The following is a 20,470-nucleotide window of genomic DNA, read 5'->3' as shown; positions in this document are numbered from 1 at the left end:
AGTGAGCTCCAGGCAGTGCTCCTTAAATGGATAATTCTTCTCTTACTCTGGTGGACAAACAAGGCCCAAGGTAAATAATGTCCCTCATTGACAGGCCATCAGAAATGTCATTGACTCTCTTTCCCCTGGTCATTGCAACCCATGGCAGATACTCACCCATTTGATTCCAAATTTGGACAGTCCTTTCCCACTGATCAGTAGCTAGAGCAGTGAACCCCCGCCCCAGAAAATCATGGCTTCTGAAAAGTTTAAGTGCTGTTTTAAAGTCACCTCTCTCTGTTGCTTGCTTTTGCTGTTAACAATTCACTGCCAGACATAGGACAGAAGGGACCTCATCCATGGACACCATGGCTCAATGTTTCAAGGAGAAGGAGAAGGAACTCTTTGTTCTTGCTTCCCCTAAGACACGTGAGGGGCTTCTCAGCTCACGTGAGGTTCTAGATCTCCAGCTCAGTGCACTCGGGCACTCTTGAGTGCCGCTGTCTGTCAACAAGCTAGGAGCATCCTCCTGAAAACCAAGTTATCACAGAATCAGTGTTCCACCACAATTGTTCTCTTGGATATAACCTCTGGACCCTCTGAGGTTGATAGGGACACTTAGAAAGGGAGGCCACGCTCACAGCAGGGGCCGCTCAGGACCACCGGGAGCTTATCAGGCAAACACCCCCAAAAAACAGCAAAGAACCTGTCATCTCAGGATCAGACAGGAGACAAAAGAAAAGAAAACAAGTAAAAAGGCTGTGGATTTAGGTGACTACAAACTTCCCTCCCTCCCCAAAGGCAACTTGGAATCCTTTGTGTGGAGAAAATGCCAGGTCTAAGAGACATAATGCTGGTCTTATATTACTTACTGATTTAAAATCAGCAATGACAAACCCCAGATACTGGGAAAGAAAATAAAGGTTAACTACATAAATTATATATATTTATATAATTTATATACGTATAATAGTTTAATGTAGATGCATAATAAATTACTAAACTGTATGTAGATTGTAAATTAAAAGAGATCCATGATTTGACCAAACTGGAAATCCAAAATTTATATATTAAAATGTATATACTAATATATTGTTACATATAATTATGATACATGTAAGAAATATGTAAAAAATTTATATACTAAATAATGCATATAACAAATAGACAAGGGGCCGGCCCAGTGGTGCAGCAGTTAAGTGTGCACGCTCTGCTCCAGCGGCCCGGGGTTTGTTGGTTCGGATCCCTGGTGTGGACATGGCACCACTTGGCACGCCATGCTGTGGCAGGCATCCCACATATAAAGTAGAGGAAGAAGGGCACGGATGTTAGCTCAGGGCCAGTCTTCCTCAGCAAAAAGAGGAGGATTGGCAGCAGATGTTAGCTCAGGGCTAATCTTCCTCAAAAAAACCCAAATAGACAAAAAGTGCACTGATTGGCTTTTGTGCCTCTACAACATAACTTCTAAATAGCATTTGCTAAAACACACTAATTGACAAGCCTTGATAGACTTAATATTGTCACTCAAATTACAGTTAATCGTGGGGCCCCATCCCACTACATTTACACATTATACTCCCCTATACTTTTTTTAAAAGTAACCAAAAATAGAGGAAAAAGGTGTGCTTCACTTTAGTTGTAGCTGTGCTTGAATTTCCCAGCCATAGTTCCCATTTCACTAAGATATGCCATCTTGGACATGGATGTCCTGACACAATAAATTGAACTTAAGGTAAGTCTTTGACACTAATTGTCTTCATAAAACAGGACCCCCAGGGACCCCTCATTAAAATAGTTACTATGTCTCAATGTGAGTTGAAACAGGGGCTTCAAGGTTTAAAACTTACTGTACAAACCTAGTTAATAAAGAGGTGATTATCTCCACTCCTCCATTGAATAAGCCAATATTATATGTTCTTAAAACTGAAATAAGCAATAAGTAAATAAATAATCCATCTCTTGCCTACCTGAGGAGCCCTTGGGATGAACTGAATAAACAGCAGTGAGAGTTGTGAACTATGTGGATGGCACTGCTGACCGTCGTATGTGATGGAGCGCAGTGGAAAGTTACTGCTTTCCGTCTCTCAACCAGGACGTCCCTAATACAAAACAAGACTCCAAAAACAATACACTTGGCCAAACTTCAGGCAGTCATCTTGGCTTTCGATGCCCTGGCCAACAATGGCCCCATCCTCACATTTGTTGTTAACTGTAGGGCCATTGCCTAAAAATTGTCCATTCAGGGTCAAGATCTCTGGGAATCTCTAGCCTCACAGGCACTCAAATTACGAATCAAAATTAGACACGTGTCTACATATCCTGAGGCAACAATACAAGGTCTTGTCAGGACACTCTTTGTTCCTTTTGGAATTGTAGAAATTCCCAATAGTAACCAAGGCGTACATTTCACTTCTCAAAGTACACTATACTAGGCTTTTGGAAAAAGCACTCAGTAAAACTTTCATGTTCTTGATGGATCCCAGACAGCCAGTTTAACTGGGAGACCTAATGATCTGCTCAAACAATCCTTTGAAAATTCAGTCCGATCAATGGGCCTGTAAGTGGGTCTCTATCTTGCCCTGAGCCTTAACCTATCGTTATCAGTTTTCAATCCCATAAGAGCTGGAGGCCAGATCAAGGGTGCATACTTTCCTGGGACCCATCAACCAAAGTTATCTGGTGAGCCAGGCAGCTGCTCATCTGATAGGGGATCCGTTTGAGGCTAAACTCACACACACAAACACAAACCTGTCAAGTTCAGCTGCACACCATTCTGTTGCCTGTTGGTCTTATGAGTACTGGTCTGAGTGCCTTCATTGGTTTACAATCCACAGGCCCAAACCCTCCAAATATGTCACTGTTTCAATCAAACATGACACATGATGAGATCCACAGCAACCTGAGTAGGATATCATCTGGGAAATGATACCCTAGTCCCACATCCTAGATGACGTCACCTTGGCACAGAAGCTCACTGCTGGTAATGACGTTATTGCCGCCTAAATAACTAAGATAAATACAGCCAGTGGTTAACATAGGTTAGCATAAGGGAAGCCATTTTATAGAGCCATGTTAGGACTAAGTGACCCTGAGCCGCAAGACACCCCCCTGTCCTTGTCAACATTGCTTTAGTTTGCATGTAGCTTAGAGAAGTACACCCCTGCTTGTGAGAAATATGCTCTGCTATTTTTGTAGCCTTGGCTTATACATAGAGCTCCCTACTCTGATAAAGCAGAAAGTTCGTTCTTTCAGCTTTTCCCAGGATGTAAGGACCTGTGGGGAAAAGCCCTCTGCTGGTATCTGTCACTGGTGACAAGAGAAAGGGATGCTCTGTGGTCTCAAGGACTACACCAGATGGTCAACATTCCAAGACACCCCCCCACTTCAGCCTGTTTGCCGTATAAAACTGCTTCAAAATTTTGTAGGTTTAAGACGGTTCTTTAGGACACTAGTCTGCCATCTTCCCCCTTGTTGGCAAGCTGTAATAAAAAGACCCTTTCTCTCCTACCACCGTGCCTCTTGACTGTTGGCTTGTCTTGTGGCAAGTAGAAGACTCCCCTTGGCAGTAACATCACGTCAGGTCACGCTACTCAAGCCCAAGACCTTGTCATTGGAGATTTCACCCAATTCTTGACACTCTTGGACTCCCTCAACTAAGGCACAATTGGACACAGCACAGTTTTCCTTTTACTATTGATAATAGAGATTTTGCTGTGTTTCTGAGCTTGTTGCATAGCCCATGATCCTGGTTTGTTCCCTGCTTTCCGCCAGAACCAACATCCCTGCCCTGCACACCTCTGGGGAGATCTGATAGAGGTTCCTCCTGTCTATGTGATTCTAACAATTAGTGAAAATTACTGACTTCCTCAGGAGATGCCTGACTCATATCAGTCAACCTCTTGACCCCCTGGGGAGAGGACCACTCTCTTCCCAGTGCCTTCTCCTACAGCACCCCTCTGGCTTTCCACCATGACCTCCTGTCCTGCATCTCCAACCACAGATACTTCTTCCCCTGGGTTACACACAAAATCACTAATCTTTTCATACTCTTCATTAACTTAGTTCATACCCTCCGACAACGTAACTACCAGACTTGCCACTTCAATTGCTGTCAGACTCATACTTTTTTTTTTTTTTTTTTTTTGCTGAGGAAGATTAGCCCTTAGCTAACATCTGTTGCCAACCCTCCTCTTTTTTAGCTTGAGGAAGATTAGCCCTGAGCTAACATCTGTGCCAATCCTCCTACACTTTATATATGAGTCGCCACCGCAGCATGGCTGACAAGTGGTCAAGTGGTGTAGGTCCACGCCCGGGATCCAAACCCGTGAACCCAGGCCACCGAATAGAGTGTGCTGAACTTAACCACTACACCACAGGGCCAGACCCATTAGACTCATAATTTTGACACACTTTGTGACTCCACCAAGATATTGCTAGATGCTCCAAGAATTTTTCAGATCTTTTTTCTTGATTAACGCCATACATAATGAAAAAGATGAACATGGGCTGGCTTACAATGACTCCTTATCCTTCTACCAGTGTCCCTGCTTCTTATTCTCATAATAAAATCTTTCTAATGATGTTTATACCCTCCTCTAAAAATCTCCACTTTGGTCACTCCACAGTTTCATTAGTATAATGTCAACTGATCGGGGGACCAATTTTGTTAATCATGACTTTAATTTGTTGTATAGTATGATGCTTTCACATTTTGGGGTCAGGTTAGCTGGTGAGAGACTCCCCCTCCCAGTGCTAGCTAATCTTAAAGATAGTAAACAATATGCGTTGGCATCTAACTTTCATATGTAAACCAAGCAATCCAAAGCTGCATACGCAACCTCTGTCTAACTCTTACACAGCAAACCACTATTTCCCCTGCCCTAAATCAACCCAGGACCAGGTGCCAGACCACTATAGACCTCCCTTTACCCCAGAGACTGCAGAAATATTCAAACTAGCCAGTCCTGAGCTGTTTACTCTGCCCTGCCTTGCCTTTCCTGTGGACACCCCAATAAAGTCTGTGCTTTCCCCTCACTTCTGCCTCTGGACCCACTCTTGTGCTCCCCCATTTAGCCCTGCGTGGCTTCCCATGACCCTTCTCTTGGGATTGTTAGTAATAAACTTTTCTTCTAATGATATTAGTCTATCCATGTCTTCACTCAGTGACCTTTATAAATTAAGCTCCAGGCACAAATCTACTGTGTCTTCATTTTTCTTTCTAGGTTTTACTACTTATGGACATACTCCATAACAAGGAGTTAGCTACCTTATGTTATTTTTGAAGTGTTTACGAAATCTGTCATTATTGACTTATGCCTTTGTGAATGGATTTATTCCCCTTGTACGTGTTCAACCTTATTAGTTAATTATAATATTTTCCCAAAGTTGTTGTGAAATGATAATCTCATTGTAAGTTTAATTTGCCTTACCATGATTATTGGTAACATGAACATGTTTACAATTACTTTGGCTTTGGAGAAACACCTGGTCATGTATTTTGCTGGTTTTTCTAATAATCAGTCTTGTCAAAAATAATCTTGAAGGCTTTTGTTAGACAGTGTGAACTCATCACTTGTGAGTTACATGATTGCAGTTGTTTCCACTGTATGTGTTTTCAGTTTTGTGTTTTCTTAAGGAAAAGGATTTCTTTATTTGAGCATAGGCAAATTTATTTAACCTTTCATTTATCTTATTTTAGAATTTTTTTTACCCTGACATTATAAATATGTTCTACTACCTTGTCTTACCAAATTTGTATAGCTTTTGTTGCAAATGTATGTCCTTAATCCATCAGGATTGTTTTTTGTGTGAGTGGTATCAATATATGTCTATTTTAATTTTTCCTCCAATGGACATAACATTTTCGCAAGATCACATATTGAGAAGCTCAACTTTCCCTGCTGATCTGCAGTGTCAAATTAGCCGCTGAAAAATTCCATATTTATTTGGGTGTGTTCAGGGCTTGATGTTGTTCCTTTGGTCAGTTGGTCTAATCTCTGCACCAATGCCGCTTATATTTGTTATATTAACTCTACCATATTTCTTCATGCCTGATAGAGCTACTTCCTATGCCACTGTTCTTCTTTAGGAGTGTCTTTTCTGTTCTTGGCTTCTTTTTAAAATTTTGAAATTTATTCAGACATAGAGAAAAAGGTGGTAGACTGGTATAAGGGAGTTCAGTGTAGCTCTACCCAGATTCCCTAATATTTAACATTTTGCTCCTTTTTTCTTTCTCATTCATTCTCTCTCACTCTCTCTCTCAGTGTCTGTGATTTTTTTTCCTGAATCAGTTAAGGGTAAGTTGCATATGTCATGCCATTTTACCCCTTAGTATTTTCAGTATGTGTTACCCAAGAACAAGGATATTATCTGATCTGTCTTCCATCTTCCTATTTTATCAACTGTCCCATGTCCTTTATTGCAAAATGTCCCCTTTAGTCCAGGGTCATGTGCTGTTTTTAGTGGTTGTTTAATCAATTTCAAGCCTTTCATAATAGTCATGCTTTGTCTTTTATGTTATGGGGAATTTTTAAGAATACAGCCATTTCCTTTAGGGAGCGTTTGTCACTTAGGGTTTCTTTGAAGCTTCCTCACAATTAGATTCAGGTTTTGAATTTGGGTTGAATACCAAAAAAGAGATGGATATTTCAAGGGTATCACTACAGAGAGGCCTGTGATTTCATGTTTCCCTTCATTGATGATGCTAATTTTGATCACTTGGTGTAAAGTGGAGCCCATGTCCCGAGTTTGCTCTGTGAACTGCCTATTTTCCTTTTGGTGGTCAGCAAGTTGTGGGGAGATCTGTATACATATTTCATAGCAGCTTGTGAGGTTCCTCCAATCATAGTAGCTCTACTTTTTATTAGACATTTGCTGAAACTCTAAGTAAATCATTTTAAGGGGAATGGAGTATTTTCTGTATTGGACTTTCCAATCCATGAAGAAAGTGTTTCTCCCCCTTTATTTAAGTTTTCCTCAAAGGAGTTCAATATCTTACGATTTTCTCCAAAAGAGACTCTGCATATTTTGATTAGATTATTCTTAAGCATTTTATAATTTTCTGACTTGTATATGTTGCATTTTTATTTAATTTCTCTAATTCTCAATTTATAAAATGCAGTTGGTCTTTGTGTGTTGAATTTTCTCTAGCAGCCTTGTTAAACTGTCTTAAAAATATTAATTTTTAGGTGCAGCCACTATGGAAAACAGTATGGAGATTCCTCAAAAAGTTAAGAATAGAAATACCTTATGACCCAGCCATCCCACTACTGGGTATCTATCCCAAGAACCTGAAATCAGCAATTCCAAAAGTTCCATGCACCCCTATGTTCATCGCAGCATTATTCACAATAGCCAAGTCACGGAACCAACGTAAGTGCCCAGCAACTGATGATTGGATAAAGAAGATGTGGTATGTATATATACAATGGAATACTATTCAGCCATAAAAAAGGACAAAGTCGTCCCATTCACAGCAACATGGATAGACCTTGAGGGTATTATGTTGAGTGAAATAAGCCAGACAGAGAAAGACGAACTCTGTATGACTCAACTCATAGGTGGTAGTTAACATATGGACAAAGAGAACTGATCGGGGGGTGGCAGGGGGAAGGGGGGGTGGGGGGAGGGCACTAGGGGTGAAGTGGTGTACCTACAACATGACTAATCATGATGTACAACTGTAATTTCACAAGGATGTTAACTTTCATAACCTTAATAAATAAAATAAATATTAATTTTAAAAATATTCTTCTCAATTTTCTGCATAGGCAATCATATCTTCTGTAATTAATGGTAATTTTGCTTTTCCATTTCAATTCTTAAATCATTTATATGTTTTCTTGGTTTAGTGACCAAACAAGACCTCCCGTACCATAATGACTAGGGTTAGTGAAAGCAGTGTCCTGTGTTCTTCCTAAGCTAGTGGGCTATGCTTTCCATCTTTACCCTTCACTGTATTTGTTGTTGTAGATTTTACAAGGTTAAGGCTTTATCCTACTTTTCATGGTTTGAGCACTTGCTTTCTCATAAATGCCTTATGGATGCATTAAATGCTTTCTCCTGACTCCTCTGAAATGATCATATTTGTTTGCTGATCTCATTCAAGTTTCTAGAATTTATCTGCCTGTGAGAGTTATCTAATATTTGAGTGAAAACACAAATAAAAGGGATTAAAAATATAAGTATCATGAGTTAATTGATCTCCAATGTTACAGTAACCTTGTAATTCTGGAAAAAATGAACTTTGAGATAATGGATTATCTCTTTTTGTTTTTCTTAGAAAGATTAGCCCTGAGCTAACATCCACTGCCAGTCCTCCTCTTTTTACTGAACAAGATTGCTCCTGAGTTAACATCTGTGCTCATCTTTCTCTATTTTTTTTTTAATGTGTGGGACACCTGCCACAGCATGGCTTGATAAGCAGTGCATAGGTCCATGCCCGGGGTCTGTTCCAGTGAACCCCTGGCCACAGAAGCAGAACACACAAACTTAACAGCTATGCCACCAGCCTGGCCCTCGGATTATCTTTTTCTTATACCAGAATGTATTCTACGTGCTGATAGATTACAGAAGCTTTTTACAAGTATTTTTGAGTAACATCATGTCATATTTTTTTCTAACTCTGTTCTTCCCTGCTTTGTGTATAAAGATGAGTATTTCCTCCTTTTGCAAATTCTCAAACAATTTCTCTATGAGAGTAATTATTTTTCTTATATGAATCAAAATTCACTGGCAAAATCATCTGAATCTTGGGCCAGCCCTGGTGGCCCAGTGGTTAAGTTTGGCATGCTCCTTTTTGGTGGCCCAGGTTCAGTTCCTGGGCGCAGACCTACACCACTCGTCTATCAGTGGTCATGCTGTGATGTTGGCTCACATACCAAATAGATGAAGATTAGCAATGGATGTTAGCTCACAGTGAATCTTCCTCATTAAAAAAGGGAAGATTGGCAACAGATGTTAGCTGAAGTCGAATCTTCCTCAACAAGAAAAAAAAAGAGAAAAATCATCTGAAGCTGGATTACCTGTTGCCATTGTTGCTTGTTTTGTTTCCATATTTGGAATAATTTAAATTGTTTTTATCGTCGTAGGACTGCTAAATTTTCCAATTTATCGAAAGGCAGTTGGACAAGTTATGTTTTACAGGAATTTTTCTATTTTCAAATTTATTGTTTCTTATGTTTGTAGTAGTTGTGTCTTTTGTGATCACATACCTTTTATATCCCCTTTTTCATTCCTACTATCATTTTCTTGTGACTCTTCATTTTTTTTTATTAATCCTGAGAGAATTTATTCAGTTTTGTTAATTCATTTCAAAGAAAATTGGTTTTATTAATCTGCTGTATATCTGGTTTGTGTTTTATATTACTAGGCTCAGGTGCCGTAACAAAATATCATAGATTGAATGGTTTAACCAGAAATTGATTTTCTGGAGGCTGAATTCCAAGTTCTGATGCCAGCAAGGTACGTTCCTAGTACCTTGGTTCCTAGTACCAAGCTCTCTACCTGGCTTGTAGATGATGCCTTCTTTCTGTCCTCACATGGCAGAGAGAAAGCCAGCAAGCTCTCTGGTGTTATGACCAGGGAACCAGGCAAAGGAAGCATTACTGAGGATCTGATCCACAACTAACATGGTCTCTGAAATGTTTTTCAGACAAGAAGAAACTGTGTGTTCTGTTTTGCAGAAGTTTCTGGCCCCTTTTTGCAGATGTTGCTATCTTGCAGAGAAACTCACACATTTGCAGCAATAGCCCCTTTTTGCAGATGTTGCTATCTTGCAGAGAAACTCTCACATTTGCAGCAATAGCCCCACGAATTGGTCCAGCACGAATTGTCCTAAAGTTACCTTAACTCATTGGCATCCTAAGTTCTCCTCCTCTGGGAGGTTCTAAACAGCCATTTTTAGATCATGCAATGTATGTCATAACATATATGCATGCTACACTTGTGCCTTAATGAACACAGTTGTTACAAGTAAACTTTGTATCTTCTGCTCCCTGGTGTACAAAGTGTCCACCAGCACTGAGCTCAGACGCTGCTTTGGGAACCGTCCCCACTGTTCTCCATTGCTTGGGCAGCAATAAAACTTTTCTTCACCTACGTCTGCCTTGGTTGTGCTTTTCTGCTGTCCACTTGCCAAGAGAGAAACCCACTGAATTTGGCTACAGTGTCTCTTCTTATCAGGGCACTAACACCATCTTGGGGAGCCCACCCTCATGATGTCTTCTAAACCTAATTACCTCTCAAGGCCCCATCTCCAAATACCACCACCTTGGGGATTAGGGGTACAAGAGATGAATCTTGGGGGGGACACACTTCAATCCACTGAATGTTCTATTTTGTTAATTTCTGTTCTTACATTTATTTTTGCTTTCATTCTGGTTTTGTTGTGTTTACAGTCATGCACTGCATGACAACATTTCAGTCAATGACAAACCACATATGACATAGGTGGCCACACATATATATAGGTTGTACCGTATGATTAGTACCATACAGCCTAGGTGTGTAGTAGGCTATACTATCTAGGTTTGTGTAAGTATACTCTGATGTTTGCACAAGGACAAAATTGCCTAACTAGGCATTTCTCAGAATGTATCCCCATTGTTAAGAAATGCATGACTATATTTTATTATTCTTTTTGTACCTCTAACATGAAATGCATACCTCATTATTTTTCAGACTTCCTCTGTTCCTATTATGTAATCATTTTAGGCTTTCACTATCTTTATATTGCTGTAGCTGAATCTCCAACAGAGTTTGGTTAAGTAGGGTTTTTTTTTTTAACTTTTCTATTATAAATATCTAATTTCTTCTACAGTTTGTGCTTTGACAGATGACTTCTTTCAAAATATGTTTCCAAATTTTCAACATACAGTGTTTTTATTGTGTTTTTGTTATTGATTGCTAAGTGAATTGCATTGTGTTTAGGGAATTATATTAATCTTTGGAAGTGCTCAAGATACACTTTCTGGGCCTGTTTGTGCTTAATTTCCATAAGTGTCCCATGTGAGCTTGAAAAGAATCTGTATTTTTCCTTGTAGTCAGCTGTGCTATCTGTGTCTATGGGTCAAGCTTGTTTACTGTTTTGCTCAAGTTTCTGATGACTGTTGAATGTTTGTTCCTTGCACTGTCTCATCCAGAGAGGGGTGTATTAAAATATTCCACTGTGATGGTGGCTTTGTAATGCTCCTTTCATTTGCTCCCTTTTTGTTTGCTACATTTTGCAGGTTGTGTTATTAGGTGCATACTGTTTTAGAATTGTAGTTCCTTGGTGAATTGAACCTTTCAAAAATTATCTATAGGGGCTGGCCCCGTGGCCAAATGGTTAAGTTCGCGCCCTCCGCTTCGGCAGCCCAGGGTTTCACCGGTTCAGATCCTCAGCTCGGACATGGCACTGCTCATCAAGCCATGCTGAGATGGCATCCCACATGCCACAACTAGAAGGACCCACAACTGAAAACACACAACTATGTACCGGGGGGCTTTGGGGAGAAAAACGAAAAATAAAATCTAAAAAAAAAATTGTAACCTTTTTGTGTATAAGAATGTGCATTCCAATAAAATCTTTTGTCAGATTTTTATGTAGCTATATCATATTGTTTTCCTTTTATTTCTCAATCTTAGTATATCCAGTTTTTACGTCTCTTTAAAAACATCATAAAGGTGAAACTTTTGAAATCTAGATTTTTAGTAAACTTAGCATGTTGAAATAAAATTAGGCATCCAGAGAGGTCGTAATTGGACATTGGTGTCCTGTATATCCCACACTGGGCTACCCCAAGGGGTAACATCTTAGGTGACCACAGTGTAATTATGAAACCTAGAAATTAACATTGATAAAATACTATTAACTAATTGACACACCTCGTTCGAATTTCACATTTTCTCCTGCTTGTCCTTTATGTAGGCTAGTATTCAATTCAAATGATTCCATTGCATTAATCTTGATATGTATAAAATCCAACTAATAATCCTTACCGTTATGGATGCACTCAATCCATTTATAAATAATGTAATTAGTTCGGTGCCGGGGCCGAGGCAGCATTTGATCGGCTGTTTGACAGGGTCCAGCCAATCAAGAAGAGCCGAGGGGTGCAGGGCGCCCCTCCGCGAGAATATGAAGAGCCGGCCTTTCCCCAAGCTATGCTGAACTTTAAAAAACTTGTTTTTCTTCCCTTTGTCTTATACCCCATTTTCCTACTCATGCTGTAATTTTCCAGATGGCCACTTTAGAGAAAAGAGCATGCTCTCCCCGCGGGGTTGGTACTGAGAAAAATATGTGACCACCTGCATAAGCCTTCAGAATATCGCAAGGGGCAAGTTCCCCCTGACGCACATAGGTAGTGGGAGAACTTTTCTCCCTAATGAGGGGTTCGTTCTGAAGAGAGTATTTGGATCAAAGCAGCTGCCTCCTTCTGGTTGATGTTTTGCTCTTCCCCCAGTTTCCCTGGTGGGAGTGGATGCACCTCTTCCTCTGTAGTTGATTGGAGTGTTCCTCCATGTGTTACTTGTTAAAAAGTGTATTGTTCCCCTGCATGTGTTTGGCAAAACATTATAGAAGTCTTTTCTTAATTGCTGAAGTCGCTTTTGTGCAGGAAAAGATAGTTAACCTTTCCTCCCTAAAAGTTAACTCTGTTCCCTGTAAGATTATACTTATCAATGAATGCTTTGTGGTTTACTCTGCAAGAACATCTGTACTGCTATATTTATCCCCTGCTAAAAAAGATATAAAAACGCTGTTTAAACCAGTAAAGACAGACTTGCTTTGTACTTCCTTATCTCTCTGAGAATATTTGTAGAGCTATTTCTGTACTAATCCTGAAAAATATAAAAACGACACTTGTGCAGTAAAGACAGACTTGATTGCACTGACTCAAGTCTCACGTCCCCTTCTTCACTGTGCCGACTCCGTCTCTCCCTCAGGAACCTGGACTCTGCTGGAGCTGGACTCCGGCAGTTTGGATTCCATTTAGTCATCTTATTGTGTTTTCCATTTGTCTCTTTTTCGTTTCTTTGAATTGAAGTTGTAATTTAAACTTACTGCAAATTTACAGTAATCAAAAGAGTGTGTTACTGGCTTGATGACAGACACACAGATTAAAGGAATAGAATTGAGAGTCCAGAAATAAGCCCTCACATATATTCTCAATTGATTTCTGAGAAGGGTGCCAGGAGAATTCAATGGGGAAAAGAAAATAATCTTTTAATCAAATAGTACTGGGACAACTGGTTATCCACCTGCAAAAGAATATCGTTAGGCCCTTACCTTACACCATTTACAAAAACTAATTCAAAATGGATCAAAGAAATAAATGTAAGGCCAAAAACTATAAAATTGCTAAATGAAAAACAGGTGAAAATCTTCAAAACATTGCATTTGGCAATGACTTTTTAGATGTGATAACTGAAGCATCTTGCAACCGGAGAAAAAAATAGATAAATTGGCCTTCATCAAAATTAAGAACTTTTCAGGGCCGGCCCAATGGCACAGCGGTTAAGTTTGCACATTCTGCTTTGGTGGCCCAGAGTTTGCCGGTTGGATCCCAGGTGTGGACCTTTGCACTGCCTGTCAAGCCATGCTCTGGCAGGCGTCCCACTTATAAAGTAGAGGAAGATGGGCAGGGATGTTAGCTCAGGGCCAGTCTTCCTCAGCAAAAAGGAGGAGGATTTCCAGCAGATATTAGCTCAGGGCTAATCTTCCTCAAAGAAAAAAGAAATTAAGATCTTTTGTACTTCAAAGAAGACTCATCAACATGAAATAATTTTGTAATACAAAAGACACACTCGAGAAAGCGGAGACAATCATGGAATAGAAAAAATATTTGCAATTCATATATGTTACCATATACATGATAAGGATTATGTACAAAATATATAAAGAACTCTTACGACTCAAAAATAAGACAAATAACCTAATTTTAAAATGAACAAAGGATTGGAAAACATTTCTCCATGGAAAACATAGAAATGGTCACAACCACATGAAAAGATGCTTAACATTACTAATCATTAGGGAAGTGCAAATCATATTCACAATGAGATAGTTCATATCACTGGATGGTTAAAATATACAAGACAGACAATAGCAAGTGTTAGCAAGGACGTGGAGAAACTGGAACCCTCATACATTGATGGTGGGATTGTGAGTGATGCAGCCACTTTGGAAAACAGTGTGGTAGTTCTTCTAAATAGTAAACATATAGTCGCTATATGCCCCAGCAATTCTACTCCTAGGTATATACGTGTGATAGTTAATTTTATGCATCAACTTGACTGCATGACTGAAAGTCTAGATATCTGGGAATATGTTATTTATGGGTGCAACCATGAGGCTATTTTAGAAAGGGATCAGGATGTAAATCAGTAGACCGTGTAAAGCAGATTGCCCTCGCCAATGTGGGTAGACATTATCCAATCCACTTTAGGGCCTGAATAGAACAAAAAGGTGGAGGAAAGTTGAATTCTCTTTGTTTGCCGCACTGTTGAGCGGGGATAATGTTCCCCTGCTTTTGGTGCTCTGGTTCTCAGGCCTTGAGACAGGACTGGAAGCTGTGCCGTTGGCTGTCTGGCTTTCAGGCCTTTGAAATGCATCACTGGGTTTCCTGGCCTCTAGCTTTTTTGGGTCACCTTTTGTGATTTATTATTGCATGCTTATCACCAAAATAAAATCTTTTACTCAAAAAACTTTCATGTGAATTGATTTTGTATTAGTTTTCCCACTTGCCTCTTTAGGACATTCAAATCAACTAAACAAAGGTGGCACTCCATCTTCTCTTGCTGTTTTGTTCTCTAATAAACCTCCATGTGGTGGAGGCAAGGCATTGTATGAACTGAGTAAATAAAGCTGAGTTGATGAAGTTTGGTTGATTTCTTTAATCCTTAAAGCCTGTATGACAGCAGGTGGAAACTTTGAGCAATGAGCTGTAGATGAGGCAGTCAGTGAGTGAGTTTTGTCTCGCATTCTGTCTGCAAATGCAAACAGATCATGGGACTTTTCTGCCTCCATAGTCATGAGTCAGTTCCTTATAGTAAATTTCATTAGATATATATTTTGAAATAAATTTCATTATATTTTGTTTGTTTGTTTAAAGATTTTAATTTTCCTTTTTCTCCCCAAAGCCCCCTGGTACATAGCTGTATATTTTTTTTAGTTGTGAGTCCTTCTAGTTGTGGCATGTGGGACGCTGCCTCAGCATGGCTTGACGAGCGGTGCCATGTCCGCACCCAGGGTCTGAACCAGCAAAACCCCGGGCCACCAGAGCAGAACGTGTGAACTTAACCACTTGGCCACAGGGCCGGCCCCTCATTATATTATTTTTATATGTATAAATGATCTATCTGATCTTAGAATATGGTCCAGGGACATATGTTCTCTTTCTCTGGAGAACCCTGACTGATACAAAAACCAAGACAAGTGAAAAGATGTCTTCAGAAGAAGATACACACAAATTTTCATAGCAGCATTATTCATAACATCCACAATGTGGAAACAATGCTAATGTCTATCATCTGATCAAGAGATAAAATGCATTATATCCATACAATGGAATATCATTCAGCAATAAAAAGGAATAATATATGCTACAATACATATGAACCTTGAAAAGCATAGTAAGTGAAAAGAAACTATTGACAAAAGTTTGTATGATTTCATTTACAAGAAATATCTAGAAAATGCAAATCTATAGAAACAGAAAGTAGACTCATGGCAGCTTAGATATTAAGGGAGTAAGAAAATGGGGGTATGACAGCCAAAGGGTGCTTTGGAGGTAATGAAAAGGTTCTAAAATTGTGATGGTTGCATAACTTTTTGAACATACTAAAAAACATGGAATGGTATTGTTCTGAACAGGGAAATTGTATGGCATGTGAATTCGTTTTCAATATAGCTGTTCCAAAACATGAACCAAAGAGAAAATCATGAGAGTAGTGACATCCTTAGCTGCATAAAAAATTTAATGTCTCCGAAGCACCTAGAGCCCTTAAGATACAACACACATTACCTACCATTATATTTTTACCCCTAAATATTAAAAGTTAATATAAAACTATTGTAATCAAAAGAGCGTTTTATGGGCATAAATAAATATTACTGGCAGAGAAGAGTCTAGAAACTTATACAGGTATATATAGGAATTTATTGTTTAATTAAGATGGAACTTCAAATCAGTCAGTCAGGATAGTTTATCAATAAATGATACCACAACAACTGACCGTCTTACTGGAGGAAAATTAATTGCATCCAGTATCACACTCCACATACCAATATACTGTGTGAGGATTAAGGATTAAAATGTGATTAAAAACATTTTTAGAAGAAAATTAAGAAATCTGTCTCTAATCTAGAGTTCAAAGAGAATTTTTAAGGCAAGGCAGAAAACCCAGAAATTATTTTTTAAAAAAGACTTTCCTGGCTATCTAATTGTTAAACACTATTGTAAGCAACAGCTGTTTTTGTAGCAAAATAGCTATTAATTCATCAGATGCACAAAACATTTAATAATGCACATGAACAATTCTTAGTAAAGTGTGCTAGTAAATCAGGATTTAACAGACGTTTATTAACTCCACAAAGGCCACCCACTGAAACTCACAGCAAACCTGATTACTAGAGACTCTTTAGAATCATTCCTGAGTTAAGAACGCCTGGTATCAGCGCTGTTTCACAATTTAGTATGGGAAGCCCTGGACCGTAGAAGATTGGTAAACTAAAAAGAAATACATATTTGAAGAAAAAAAACGAAAGTACAGAAAAAGGCTGTTACACTGAAAATGCAAAGGAATCAATGATCGGTGTTTAGCATGTCCAACGTAAATAAAAGCAAATAAGGTGCAATTAAGGTTAAATATGGGATTGATCGATTGGGGGAGACAGACCATTTCATGGACTGGGAGGCATATTACAGAAGAATCATGGTAAGGGCTCTAGGCAAGTGAGGACAGGCAGGCAAAAAAGCTTTTGATGAGCACCAGGCAGCCAGAGTCCCCAGTCCCAGCCTCGCCCTTCGTACGTCTAAACCCCACGCTGGGCCTCGCTCTACGTCCCCGAACCCCGCCCCCGGGTAGAGGCCCCGCCCCAGGACGTAGCCCAGCCCACAGGCCGGCCTCCATCCTCCACCTGAGCCGCGGAGCCTGTTGCCGCCCCCCAGCCCCGCGCCAAGCGACCCCAGGGCCCATCAGCGCCCACGCGGGGAGAACTACGAGTTCTCTGCCGGAAGTGGACGGACGTGATTGGCAGCCCGAGCCCTGGAGACCCGCCCTTTACTGCCTGAGGCAGGAAGCGGAAGTTGCGTCACTAGTTCGCGTCGTCATTTTTGTCCCGGCCTCCGCGTCTGGTGGAGTTGTTATATCGGTCATTGTGCGCTCGCCCTGTCTTCGGTGCGGCCCGAGAAGGGAGGGCCCTGGGCGCACGGAGGGCGTTAAAGGACAGGTGCGGCCCGGGACCCGAGGGGCTCCGTAGAGAGGCCGGGCCTCCGCTCGTCCGCCCGGCCGCTGGGCCCCGCGCTGAGCCGGGGCGGGAAGGGCGCCGTGCGGGGCGTTGGCGTCCCCTGCGCTTCCCTGGTCAGAGCCTCCGCGTCACCTTCGAGACTTTTCCCCAGAAGGAGAAGCAGCTCCGCTGTGCGAGTTCCGTTGCTGAGGCCCCGCGCCCTCCGGTCCTCAGGACCTGCGACCCCGCCGTGTGCCTGTGAGTCCGGGGGAAAATGGGTCAGGGGCCTCTGCTGCTTTTCCTGGGCGACAGAATGTCACCGGAGAATTTGGCCTTTGCGCGTTATTTCTGAACATTACATAAAGGTGACGCCACTTCGCTTGTTAATAACATGTCTGCGAACTATGGAGAAACATAAGGAACAAATTTTAATTTTAACTGCACACACTTGTTTTCAGAAAGAATATCCTGTCTACTGTTTTTCTGAGTAAAAATACAGAAATATGTTTTCAAAAGTACTGTTTCGGTTTCTGTTATATTGTGTGCAGACATTTTATGTGTCTTAATTTGATTTTTACGTTGTAATTCTATTTTCTGTTCTTTTTATTTGTGCATACTGTACTGTAACATTTCTATGGGGAATGGCAGTTGTTGGAGATTCCACAAATGGTGACTGAAATTGTTTAATGAGCTAGGAACTGTGCCAGGGACAGAGAAGAAAGGCGCTCAAAGCATAGTACTGCCATCATGGGGCTTCCAGTCTCATTTAGGAATACAGATTTTCTTTTTTTCTTTCTTTTTGTTTTTGAGGAAGATTAGCCCTGAGGTAACGTCTGCTGCCAGTCCTCCTCATTTTGCTGAGGAAGACTGGCCCTGAGCTAACATCCGTGCCCATCTTCCTCCACTTTATACGTGGGACGCCTGCCACAGCATGGCTTGCCAAGTGGTGCCGTGTTCACACCCGGGATCTGAACTGGTGAACCCCGGGCCACCGAAACGTAATGTGTGCAGTTAACTGCTGTGCCACCGGGCTGGCCCTGGAATACAGATTTTCAATGAATGCTGACAAGTTTGTGGTATGGACATCAGAAGGCTTAATATGAGGTGGCAATACATATTGGGAGGGATCAGTATTTAAGTTGTAAACCAACACCTGAGTAGGATTGACCTGGTCAGGTCCTTGAGCTGTTGTGAGGTTTGTAGAGTGGGTGAGGAAATTTCAGGTCAAGGGAACTTGATGAGCAAAATCCAGCATAGTTGAGACCTTGGTGTATTTCTTAAACTGAGGAGAGAGGGTTCGCAGAAGTGGAACAGACACAGTGGTGGGAGATAGAGTGGAGAGCAGGGACAGGGGAGTGAGATGCTCTGGACAATATTCTAAGGCCGTGGAATCTTCTGAGATGTTTTAGCAGGAGAGTGATTTGAATCCGTTACAGCTTAAATAGAACCCACTAACTCCTGCCTTGGGAATGGACTTGAGGAAAGATGAGCATAGGCGTGGAGTCAAGATAAATCTTATGATGAATGAATTTTAAAATGCTATTATGGAACCTAGATGTGGATGATTGTTATGGGAAAGAAAATGAATGAAGTGATTTGAGAGTTTTATAGAAGGTGAAATTGAAAGAATCCAGGCATTTCCTTCATTTATTATTTACTAAAGGATATACCTCCGCTTAATGAATATTCGAGTGCTTGGTTAGTACTTAGTGAAAAAATTTAACCCAGAAGTGTTCTTAGGAAACTTGTAAACTGTTCGTGGAGGCAAACATCTCTGCAAGAAAGTAAATGAATTATGACAAATTTATTAGGGCTCTTGAGCTAAAGTAGAGGACAGTATTATTTTCTTTATTTTTATATGGAAGTGGGTGAACGTAGGAAGTAGAGTTGATGAATATTTAAGTTGTAAAAAGACGAGGCATAGGAGTTAGCCATGTGGGAAGGGACGCTAGTAGGAGATGGGAAAGCGTTCTGTATTTGGTTGGTCTCATTTTTAGGGTGAGAAAGGGGAGAGCATCAAGGGTTACGCCCGGATTTGACAGTAGAGACCTTTTATTTGGTTGGGAAAAGTGCTGAGGGAGGAAACTAATCTTCACTATATACCTGATGGGAAAAATATGTGATATCTGTTCAAGTGATATGAATCAAAAGAAAATAGAAGAAAGTGTGGATGTGTTTTAATTTTATGAGTAGTAGATTCATTCAAGGAGCTAATCAGAATCAGTAATTCACTTGTTATTAGCAATGTTAGCATTATTTATGTTAATAAACATAGAGTGGTCTTGTAGTCCACCTGGAGGTTCTGTCTCCTGCCCAGATCAGGCCTTTGATTCCCTGACTGAACATCCAGAGTAACCCCTCCTGTTTGACTTTTTATAGACACACATCTAGGGGGCTAGAATCACTCCACAGGTAAAGGACTAGAAGACTCCGCTGATAATGCAGGGTGCCAGAATGCACTGAAGGCTCGATAGTATCTATGTTACCCACTCTGTTTGTCACATGGTGTCTCAATGAGTTAGCTGTGCCATAGTGAAACAGTTGATAAGGGTTCTGAAGATAAAATTCGTGTGGATGTGCTGATACTGTGATTCTGTGAATGTCTTTCCTATCGGCGAGGAGCTCGGCTCATTGCTTAGGTCCAAAGACCGGACTAAATCTGTCCCCGAATCTCCTCTTTACTCATTTGTCTCCAGGGATCGCTGTTCTTCTCAATTGTGTATGGGTCTGTGTGAAATCAGGAGACAGAAATCACACTTTGATTTAAATAACAGAAGTTTCATATAAAGATGTAAGGTGGATTTTTAAGAGATGTCCTAGAGTTGATGGAGAGTCCCTAAGGAAAGCCAAACTTGGGGTGGGGGCTGGCCCCCCTAAGACTAGACTTCAGACCTTGATGGAGAAGGTATTGGATGGCAGCCCATTGGATGGTGAAGTTGTTTTCTAGGTTGCCAGGACCAGAGGTAGTCAGCAGTCACTGGGAAGACAGTAAGCAACCCTGTGGGTGCAGACAAGTCATGAATGGTGGGTAAAAGGATTGAGGGAGTCCAGTGCCACTATCAG

The 20,470-nt window shown here is 40.7% G+C and overlaps 1 protein-coding gene across 5 annotated transcripts in view; it reads left to right on the top strand.

Moving 5' to 3' along the window:
• The first annotated feature begins 17,314 nt into the window (after window positions 1–17,314).
• The window catches only part of LOC124252285 (zinc finger protein 426-like), a 31,443-nt gene continuing 28,287 nt past the window's right edge, over window positions 17,315–20,470 (top strand). For all 5 annotated transcript variants that reach the window (XM_046685569.1, XM_046685568.1, XM_046685566.1 and 2 more), the window contains exon 1: window positions 17,315–17,665. The gene's annotated coding sequence lies outside the window, so the exon portion shown is untranslated. The remainder of the gene's footprint in view (window positions 17,666–20,470) is intronic.

This window comes from Equus quagga, chromosome 14 (assembly GCF_021613505.1).
Source record: "Equus quagga isolate Etosha38 chromosome 14, UCLA_HA_Equagga_1.0, whole genome shotgun sequence".
NCBI lineage: Eukaryota > Metazoa > Chordata > Mammalia > Perissodactyla > Equidae > Equus > Equus quagga.
This window is presented reverse-complemented; position numbering and strand designations above follow the sequence as displayed.